Here is an 11,555-nt window from a genome sequence, read left to right on the forward strand (position 1 = left end):
TTTCCTCTCCGCCTTGGTCACGGTGCACAATATTGAGCACTCCTATATGACTAGCTGCTCTATCTACATGCGGGACATTTCAAAGCATCCGGGCCCGCGTGCGATCCACCAAATCATAGCGAGGTGCTATAGTCGAGACTCACCCGTCACCCCGGTGTGGCCGTCATGACCCGTCATATCACAAAACCCACACCTTTACCAACAGTGGTAAGGTGGCCTCCAAGTTGGACTGGACGAAGTAACCATCATTTCACTGGAACGCTTGTTCAAGCCCTTTCTTCCCTTTCTTGAAGAAAACCTCACTCCAGGCTACTCACTTCTGCCATTTTTCTTCTGTACCGACGAAGGAAAGGTGGGCGAATCAGTTATGCTGCTATATTTTCATTCCAAGAATCTTCTTTTTGCGAAGCACCGACCGATTCTCACATCCTATTCTTTTCCCGTTTTCATTGCAATTGTGGTTTCCTTTCGATTGCTTTTTGTTTGTCAGTTCATTGATGGATCCTGGAGCACTAGGCAAAGAGTTGCCGACAGACAACCCACTGGAGATAGCGATCTCCAGGAAGCGAGCACCGACCAACGAGTTGACCATGTTGGCGGGCCAACCCATGGAGACAAAGAACTCCAAGAAACAAGCACTGGCCAAAGAGTTAACGACGTTGGCGGATGAACTCCTCAAAGAAAGTTGGAAGAACAACAAGGGCCCCACCGTGCCTACCCCAGGAACTCTGATGACCACCTACGCGAGGTTCAAGGCCAAGTTTGAGGAGATAGTCGCCGTTGAGAAGCAGTATTCCCCTGGCAAGGTGATGGCCCCCATCGAGGACGAGGAGATGGCCCCCGGAGGGATGAGATCCCCCGGTGAGCTGCACGAGGTAAAAAATAATGGCTTATTACCATAGTTGTGGTTTTTGATTATTTGCAATGCGCTTGCTAATATGTTAGGGTTGTGCAGTTGCCGGTGGACGTCCTTGATGATTCCGATGTCGCGGCCCGTCCTGTTGGCATTGCCCCGGAGATCGATTCCGATGCCGCTGTCCATCTTGTGGACATTGCCGCAGAGATCGATTCCGATGTTGTGGTCAGTCCTGTGGACATCGCCCCAGAAATTGATTCCCATGCCGCTGTCCGTGCCGTGGTCATTGCCCGAGAGATCGATGACAAGAAATAGTTGGTCACGCTAATCCTTCAGGGTAGTTTGCATTGCCCTATGTTTAATTACCAGAACGATGCGTGTTATCAAACCATCTTAGGGCTAGTGCACTGTCTTGTGTGGGCGGTACTTGCTACTTTTGTTTGATAGTGAATCGTGCGATGAATCATGAGAACCCTCTCCGAGTTATGGAAACAGATGTATCCTCACCAGCTTTTGATGTAATATATGGCATGCTTAGATGTAAGTTTGAACTGTTTATCATATCAGCAGGGCTTGTTTGATGATTCTTTGTGTTAGTAGGCTAGCTACTGTGCGAGCTATAGTACTTGCAAAACACTCACCGAAGAGAAACGTTGGGGTTGATGAGCTCGTGGTACGCTTATACTTATCCCTCATTGATCGACCAATAGCCCTAGCTCCTAAAATTGTAGGCTTAGCGATCGATCAGATAATAGTCGACACGGATACCTTCAGGCCTCATTTGGTTCATAGGGTAGGAAAATCGTAGCAAAAGTACAGAGAACGTGCAACCAAAATCATAGTAGTGCAGAGACGTACTCCCTCCATTCCAAAATAGATGACCTAGGCGGGCTAGTTTGGCCTAGTGGGTTTTAGTGATATGACATGGTAAAGTGCTGGGCAGTCTTCGCGTGTGGTAGCAGTATTGCGGGTATAGTAAGTTTTCTTGAAGAAGCGGAATTCAACGAAGTCATGATGGTTCCTATGTCCGAACAACTTACAGCAGGAAAGGTTGGGCCTGCGATACGACCGGGGTAGACCAGGATAATTTTGTGCTTGGCAGGTGGACCAGGATGGTCGACGTCCCTCATGTCGGCGAATGAAAGTATTCTTTCCCATATAGAGGATGAGCAATGAGTATTCATTGTTTATTTTTGATGAAAGCATTGTCTCCACTGTTACGACGGAGGAGTGTGAAACACGGCAGCCCAGTGAACTTGGCATGTACACCACTCCCTCCTTCCTCATGTAATGCCCAGGTTACAACTTTTTCTAACTTTCTCTCTATCTATTTCCTCTCAAATGTTTTTTACCTTTCTTTTTTTAGACACAATTGTTTTTTATGCCTTTTTTCGAATTATTTTTTATACCTAGGAGCATGTGTAGAGACGGGCTCTTGCAGAGCTCACTCCTTGACTTTGTCAATGCCTCTCTCTCCTCCACATAAGGAGTACTACTTGCTACGCATGCATGCGCCGGGCAGCTGGCGTCTTGAGGGGCCAGGGCGGTGAGAGTGGGCTCCGGAAGCGGTCCGGACTCCAGCATGGCCCAGCTCACATTATCACCATATATTTCTTGGAGTCTGTGCGCGGCGGGCGGGCAATCTCTTCTCCCTCCCTCGTTTCTCTCTTCTAAGCTGACGCCCGCCGAGCGATTAGATTTCGGCTATCAACGGTTTATTCAATTACGGTCCCACATGTCAGTGAAATTGCAAGACAACGCGTGTCCCCTCTGGTGAGCGGCGTGCGAGCCGGACTGTCGGGGGTGCGACGCGTACGAGTCATAAGTGTGCCGCCTTTTCCTTTAGAACTTGCGAAGCGTAACACTTTCACGTGATCGATCGATAGAAATCCAGAACAAAATGACGAGGGAAGTGCTTTCCCTCTTGTTAGGCGGGCTAGTTCGAGTGATATGACGTGCTACAGTGCCATCCACTTGCTCCATTTTTATGTAAGCAAGAGTTTACACTCTTACGCGGGAGGAGTGCGAAACACTGTGGATCTGATTTTGATCGAGGGATAACTGTTCCCTGCCAAATAATGGAGGACTATTAGCAATTATAGCATGATAGTTAGGGCATCTCCAGCACTGGCCCACAAATTTACACCGGCATCTATCCGAGGACACTGATGGATGCCATACGATGCTGCCCACATACCTTTCAACAACTATATGAACTAATCGGACGAAATTCGTGCAAACAAAGCAAATTTCAAATTAACCAGATGAAATTCTTTACATTTCGAAAACTTTTCCTACAAACTGGACGAAATTCATTACATATTTCGCACAAACCATACTAAAACCTACTGTAAACCTAATCTAAACGATCGCCGGCGGCCGACCACCATGTCCGGCCATGAACCCGAGAAAGCCGACCATTGCCTCACCCACCTCGATAACCTCCGCCTCCGAAGCACAAGGTTCTGAAGATTTCCGCCCCCACGTCGCCGTCAAGCGGCTAATCATCCGCCGATATTTACCCCACCAAGCTTGGCATCGATTGAGTGGAGTAGCGGTGGCCTTCCTGGGACCAGAGCGGCAGCGACCTACCGTGTACTACTCTTCCTCGCTGCCGGCTGCGCCAGCGCACACGCGCCGGCTTCATGGTCGTGGCGGCGGAGGGCGGCCGGGGGGGGGGGGTGTCGGTGATCTCCTTTGTTTGCTCCTGCGACAGTACATCGAAGAGAGTGCTCGAGCGGAGCCGCCGATGTCCCTCGTCTGTTCCCGCGACAGTATGTCCAAGAGAGCTTCAGAGCGCCAGGAGGCCATGGTTGGAATGGTGGCGACAGAAGGAAGGGACCGGAGGCGAATAAGTGTGGGTCTTTGGCTATGGCTAGGAGCTGGGTCTCAAGTTAATATAGCAGGCGAATGGCAATGAGCCGCGACTGACGGATGGACAACTGGCGCCGGAGTAGGTTCATTGGGCGTGAATGCAGACGCTGCTTCAGTGACTTAACTGCAGATGCGTTGGGTTACCGACATGTGGGCCCAACGGGCATCTGGCCCGCATGTCAGTGACACACCAATTGCACCTGCAGTTAAGTCCGGTGAATGCGGCATTGACATTCTAGAGAGACGGTGACCGTTTCAGGCGGGAAGTGCGCGCTAGCAATGGAAGGGGTTTCGGTGTGCAGTGGCACTAAGATCGGTCGCTCACGATAGTACATACTTCGTACCATACTACCATAGTACCCTCTCTAGCTAGGCTGTTTTATAGATTGTCATTGTGATAGACGATATACATGAGAAAGGCACTCCGAGTATGAGCGTTGGTGTTGAGGCAGGTGAATACATGCTCGGTGTTCGCGTAGGCCTCCATCAAATGTCTAAATAGTAATGTCTGGCACCGTCGGGGCGCGCAGGTGATGGGCTCGCCATTTGCGTTGCGCCATGAGCAGGACTTTGATTTAGAGGGCGACGTGCATGCATTAGCATGCTTTGACAGCGTGAGCGTGAGTGTCTGACGCGAAGTATTTCATTTTCATTTGGCTGACGAGGGTGCGTTGCAGCGACGAGTCCGTGGTTTGATTCCCCACGTACACATAATATTTGTTTTTACAGTATTTCTTTCTCCATTGACAGGTAGGCCCGCGTAGATAGATAAAGAATACGAGCTGATGAGGCGCATGCAGATTGTTTGACTGGTCAACCAGACAAATACGGAGCTATACGCGAGCTAGTGACCGTATAATCACCATATCTCGTATACAATGATCAAAGTGAGCTATCAAGACAAGTTCGATGACCGCCAATGCATTTTACTCGGTAATAAATGACCAGGATTGAAGGGGAATCCAAATTTCCTTCGTCTTCTGTCCTTGAGCTCTTGACAAACCAATGCACTATATGGTTGTCCGACCACTCCACCCCAGAGCTCTCACCAAGCGTCGTTCATGCCACCGCGCCGCACACTAACTGGTAAGGCAGCGATGGCATCCCGCCGCACCGAGTTCCTCACCGCCCACGACCGCACACAAAATGGTAGGGAAGTGATGGCATCCCGCCGTGCCAAGTTCATCGCCGCTCGCAACCTCACAACTATGTGGGAGGAATATGAAGATGCCAAGGCCGAATGGGCGGTAGAGCAAGAGGCGGCCAAAGCAGCACAGAGGGAGCGGAAAAGTCAGAAAGCACTCAAGAAAAGAGAGCCCACCGCTGCAAGAAAGAAAAGGATGCACGCGCTGCTGCGGAGAGGTCGGCGGAGATCCAAGCACGGTGGGGTGTCACTGACAAAGCCGGGAAGGAGAACGACGACGTCTGGCCAACGTGTGAAAAGTAGTAGTACTAGTAGTTAGTGTGTGTGTCTGTGTCTGAGTACGAGCATGTACCAGTACTACTAGTTACTATTGTAGTTTTTAGAGAAATTGCCAGTACATTAGCCTAGACTAAATAGAAAAATTCCTATCCTATGCATCAAATTTCATCTCTTTTTCTTTAGGAAATGAGATGCATGTCATCTCACTTCCTATGATTTTCATATTCCTATAAAATTCCTATCCTATGAATGAAACGAGGCCTTTGTTGGAGTAACTACTGTAGCTAGCAGTACTGCTGGTACAGTAGTTTTCTTCAAGAAGCGGAATTCAATGAAGTCATGATGGTTCCTTCGTCTGAGCAACTTCAAAGTGGGAAGTGGGCCTGTGATTTGACGTCACATTAGTTATTGTTACTGCGGCGCGATGACCTGGGTGACTCTCCCTTGGAGTTCTGCGTGCATGACAAGTGGACCAGGATGGTCGATGTCCCACATGTTGGCGAACGGAAGTATTCTTTCCGATATCGGTATAGTATCACTGCTGATTGGTTCTCAAAAAAAATTGTATCACTGCTGATTTATAATTATTTTTTGTTTCTGATGAATGCTAGCATTTCAACTCTTACGATGAAGGGTGCCAAACACGGCACGTGCTGGATGTCCCACACATCAGCGAAAGGAGTGGGACATGAACAACGTGGTAGAGCCCAGCGTAAAAAAATAGCGTGGTAGAGCGTCTCCACTTCTTCCACTTCTGGGTCGGAGACCACACGTAGTAGTACTTAGTGGTATGAACGATACAAAGTGCGACCTGGAGAGAAAGACACATCTAGTTGGAAGGTCTCAGGGCATACACGTAAACAAATATAAAAGTTAATATGTGCCTCCAACTAATATAGCAGTAGTAGAGTACTTAGGCACATACTCCATAACATCACCGTGCATTGCACATACAACATTTAGTGGTAGTATGTAGTAAGAGACAAATGCCGCCCAAGAGTTTCCTTCTCGACCTACTTTTGGGTCTTTGGTAGAGTGTATGGAGGGTGCATGAGTCCACACTAGTTTAGCACAAATACACTAGAAGGATGCATGAAGAGAGCATGCATGAAGAGGGGTGTTGAGTTGAGCATGCATGAAGAGGGAACAACTATGCTGAGACAAGAACGCAACCAAACACACCCTATATGCCACACATGTTCATACCATCTGTGCCTTTCTACTTCACTTACTGTGCTACATTACTCAGCTTCGTACGTCCACTCCTGGGTACATGTCCGTCTCGTAGTTCCAGTCCGACGTGTTCTTCATATAGATGGAACGATCCTTGCATAACACGTGCACCTTGATGCTAGATGTCTTGCATGTTGGCAAAAGGATGAACAAAGCTCACACAAAAAATAGAGTGGAAGAACATAGATTCACGATGACCGAGAAGGAGCAAGGAACCTCGTGGTGGAGCGTCTGCACTCATAATATTGAATATTATTCAGGGATATAAAATCAACCAATCATCTCCACAGTGGACTGGAAGAGTACGAAACACGTCAGCCCAGTGTAGTTACATCATACTAGTACATGGCTAACCCACGCTATCACCATATTTCTTGGCTTCCATGCGACACCTATCTCTAGTAATCTAGCAACCTGTATCGCATCTCCCTCCTCATCTCTATCAAAGTGCGACGGGATGGCTTTTTGCCGTCTATTAAGGTTGGTTAACTCATCACATGTTAGCGACATTCCAAGAGCATTCTAAAAAAAATTCCTTTCATGTTCCGTTTTCAAAAATAAAAAATCCTTTCACGTACGAATTTGACTGTATGCTTTGAGCAACTTGCATGTCCTATACTACTCCTGTTTGATACTCTAACTTAGCTAGAGGTTAGACTAACTCATGACTAACCCTGAATTAACTGAGGCCAAAGAGGTGTTTGGGTGACAGGGTTAGATTGACAATAAATGCACTTGATGGAGAGAGAAAAGTGATTTTTTAGTGGTCGGGTGGGATAGTTTTTTTGGTGGGTTCGGTGCAACTTGCTCCAATTTAAAACCTCATGCTTGGATACTTTAGGGCTATTTGAGCCCCAACTAGATCAAACAAACTCTAACCCATGGATCCAAATAGGGCCTATGGCCAGTCTCGACGCGGAGCAGTCGCATGCACCGGGAAGCGACGCTCTCTCACCGTCGCGCCACTTCAAAGCCGGTGCCAGTGAGAGGTCGCCTCTGCTCTGATCGGGCATTAATGTGGCACTGACGCTCCAGGGAGACGCTGACCGTTTCATGCGGAAAGCACGCGCTCGCTAGGGAGTATAGGTTTTGAACCGTTTCAGATGTAGTACTGGTAGTTTGCAAAACTACTCAATTACTGCACTTAGTTTCCTAAGAAATTGTGGTAAAAAATGTTACTCCACAGCCCACTTCCCTTCTCCTTCCTCTTCCACCGCCCGCGCACATCCGCGGGAAGCGACCGGTCAACCCTTATATAGGAGTGCTAGCACAAAAAGATGCATGCATGACCACTAAATTTCCATATTAAAGCGCCGCTCCAGCAACAATATGGCGTATGTTGTTAGCTTCGGCCGGGCCATGGCTACTGGGCGACGGCGACCAGAGAAGAGGCGGCGGGAGGGGAATGAATGCAGCTACTGTTTGGGTTCGCCCTCCAGCTTAAATAAATGCGCAGCATCACATGTACCCACGGGTGCACAAATTGTAACATACATGTCTGCTTAAGTGGGCGTCACATAACTGGTGTGTGTGTGAGAGAGATTCTGAGAGACAGAGTGCGTGTGTGCGACTCTACTCTTCAGACATGTACTCAACCTTTTGCATCGGGATATAAGTATAATGGTATTTACTTTAGCTAGTGATTTACGTGGCCATGTTAACGTGGTTGTGTCAAAAAAATGTCACTTCCTGCTCGTGATTTGCGTTATATAATTACAAGAAAGATTCTTGTGCATTGCATGGAACATCAATATGCATTTTTTTACAAAACACCTATTGTGATTGACCCATGCAGGAGTAATCCCACGTGTAAAAACTAATGATATCTCGAGAATTTTATCAGAAAACTGGTATCTCGAGAATGTCATTGAAAAAATGAAAGATGAGAGATAAGGCGAGGAGGAGTGGAGCGTGGTGGTGACTGGTGGTCGGAATGGGCGGAGGCATGGGGATGGACGGTGCCAGCAGGCGGCAGCGGCCACCATGCATGCTAGATTGTTCCAGAGACTTATTCCTTTTTTAATTGCCGAGCAATGAGGTTGTGGGAGATAATGATGTGGATATAGGTGCGGGTATCTTTTGTAAAATTATCACAGTTTGCTTTCTATCCGTCAGATATAGATTATACTGTCTGTATTACAAGATGGTAGGCACACCATCATCGCCAACTCGCTTTTTTATAAGTGTTACGCCCAATATGCGACCCTATCCAAAAGGAACTCGAAGGTCCCACCAAGGATAGACCCACATATTGAAACGCTTTTGCAAGGTGGATATCATTACATCAACATTACATAATAGATGGGGATACAAACATAAGGCATACAATGCCACATGAATACAACATCACAATACATAAGAGCAACATCCGACTACGGATGAAACACAAACAGAAACTCAAACGACATCCACCCTGCTAGCCCAGGCTGCCGACCTGGAACCTATCCCCTGATCGAAGAAGCAGAAGAAGAACTCAACGCAAGCAAGCATCGCTCTCGCGTCATGACCATCACATAACCTGTACCTGCAACTGTTGTAGTAATCTGTGAGCCACGAGGACTCAGCAATTCCATTACCATGGGTATCAAGACTAGCAAAGCTTAAAGGGAAAGGAAGGGGTAAAGTGGTGAGGTTGCAGCAGCGAGTAAGCATATATGGTGGCTAACATACGCAAATAAGAGCGAGAAGAGAGCAAGCAGAACGGTCATGAAGCTAGCAATGATCAAGAAGTGATCCTGAACTCCTACTTACGTCAATCATAACCCAAAAACCGTGTTCACTTCCCGGACTCCGCCGAAAAGAGACCATCACGGCTACACACACGGTTGATGCACTTTAATTCGGATCTGGTGTTAAGTTATCTACAACCGGACATTAACAAATTCCCATCTGCCTATAACCATAGGCACGGCTTTCGAAAGATTATACCCTGCAGGGGTGTCCCAACTTAGCCCATGATAAGCTCTCGCGATCAACGAAGGATATACCTTCTCCCAGGAAGACCCGATCAGACTCGGAATCCCGGTTTACAAGACATTTCGACAATGGTAAAACAAGACCAGCAAGACCGCCCGCTATGCCGACAAATCCCGATAGGAGCTGCACATATCTCGTTCTCAGGGCACACCGGATGAGAAAGACGACGGGTTAGCATAAACCCTGGTTGCCCAGGGGGCGCCGGACATCGCTCGGTTTGGACCAACACTTAGACAAGCATTGGCCCGAGGGGGCTAAAATAAAGATGACCCTCGGGTTAATTACTCCCAAGGGAAATGTAGGTGATGGTGAGGCAAATGGTGAAACCAATGTTGGGCCTTGCTGGAGGAGTTTTATTCAAAGCGAACTGTCAAGGGGGTCCCATAAATCACCCGACCGCGTAAGGAACGCAAAATCCGGGAACATAACACCGGTATGACGGAAACTAGGGCGGCAAGAGTGGAACAAAACACCAGGCATAAGGCCGAGCCTTCCACCCTTTACCAAGTATATAGATGCATTAATTAAATAAGAGATATTGTGATATCCCAACATAATCCTGTCCACCACGGAGTAATCTTCAACTTCACCTGCAACTAGCAATGCTATAAGAGGGGCAGAGCAAAAGCTGTAACATAGCCAAACAACGGTTTGGATAGGAAAGGTGTCAAAGGTTAGAGGTTCATGGCAATATGGGAGGCTTGATAAACAGGTGATAGGTAGCGCAGCAAAGCGATAGAACGAAGCAACTAGCATAACAATGATAGTAGTGAGATCCAGGGTAGCGGTCATCTTGCCTGAAATCCCGCAAGGAAGAAGAACGAGTCCATGAAGAAGACGAACGGGAGTAGTCAAATGAATCCTCACAATCGCAACATTACCGGAACTAAGAAGCAACACCGAAAAGAAACAAACAACATGGTAAATGCACAAGGATAAACATGACATGATGCATAAACAAGTATGATGCATGTCCGGTTTAAAAGAGGCATGGCATGGCAAAGTGCAACGGACAACACTACAAATTAAGTGGAGCTCAATATGCAACGAGTTGCATATTGACAAAACACCACATTGACATATTTAGTTTAATCTCGTTTACATACACAACAATATTAAATGTTTTTAAACATTGCAAGAGGTGAAACATAATGAAACTACCTACCTAGGCAAGTTTAAGTGAGGCCGGAAACAACAAACAACAATTCCGGGAAATCCCCATGTGCATATTTTAGATTCGGTATTGTTCTGCCCTAAACCATATTTTAAGTTTGTTAAACAGGAAAATAAAGTGGACCATGTTAAACTAGGCATTTTCCACTCCATTTACATATAAAGTTTATTAAAATCGGAGCTATGGTTATTTAGTTATGAAATAAATCATTTTAACATGGCATTTATGCAAATTTAATCAAACATCACATTTAAACAACTTTAACATGGGTGAAAATTACAAATTACTAATCTACACAAAATTCTAAGCATTTTACATGTTTGAAGTTTTTACATATGATGCATATTTTGTGAGTTATTAAATGCATGAACAACAGGGGGTTTTCTGTAATTCTGCCAATTCCTTGGAAATTAGGAAATTCACAGAACAGGAAAAAAGCGACACGGGCCAAAATTGGAGCTACAGGAACTGGGCGGCTCACTAGGCCTCATGGGCCGGTTGATGAAGGAGGCCCGACAAGGGGCGAAGCTGGGCTTGGGGGTCGGTGCGCTGGGCCGGGGCGCTGGGGAGGCTCACGTGGTGGCGCAGTCAACGGGGCACTGGATCGAGCAGCTCCTCCGCTCGATCCCTGACCAGGGCGGCAGCGAAAACTTCATGGCGACGGCGAGGCCGAGCGAAGGACGCCGGAGGGGGGCCGGGAACGGCGCCGTAGGCCGGATCCGGGGCGGTGACAGCCGGAGGCAGCGGTTGCGGTGGCCGGAGCGGGCGAGGGCGCAGCTGAGGCCATGGCGGCGGCGTCCTAGTTCAGAGAGAGAGAGAGAGAGAGATGGAGTCAGGGAGAGAGAGGAGGAAAAAGGACGGGGCGGCGCGGGCTCACCGGCGATGGGCGCGAAGACGGCGGGGACGCTCCAGCGATGAGCTCGCCGGCGACGGGCAGGGGAGGTCCGACGAGGTGAGGCAGGAGCTCCCTCGATCCAGATGTGGACCGAGGAGGGAGCGGCTCGGGCGCGGGCTGGAGC

This window comes from Triticum dicoccoides, chromosome 2B (assembly GCF_002162155.2).
Source record: "Triticum dicoccoides isolate Atlit2015 ecotype Zavitan chromosome 2B, WEW_v2.0, whole genome shotgun sequence".
Classification (NCBI taxonomy): domain Eukaryota; kingdom Viridiplantae; phylum Streptophyta; class Magnoliopsida; order Poales; family Poaceae; genus Triticum; species Triticum dicoccoides.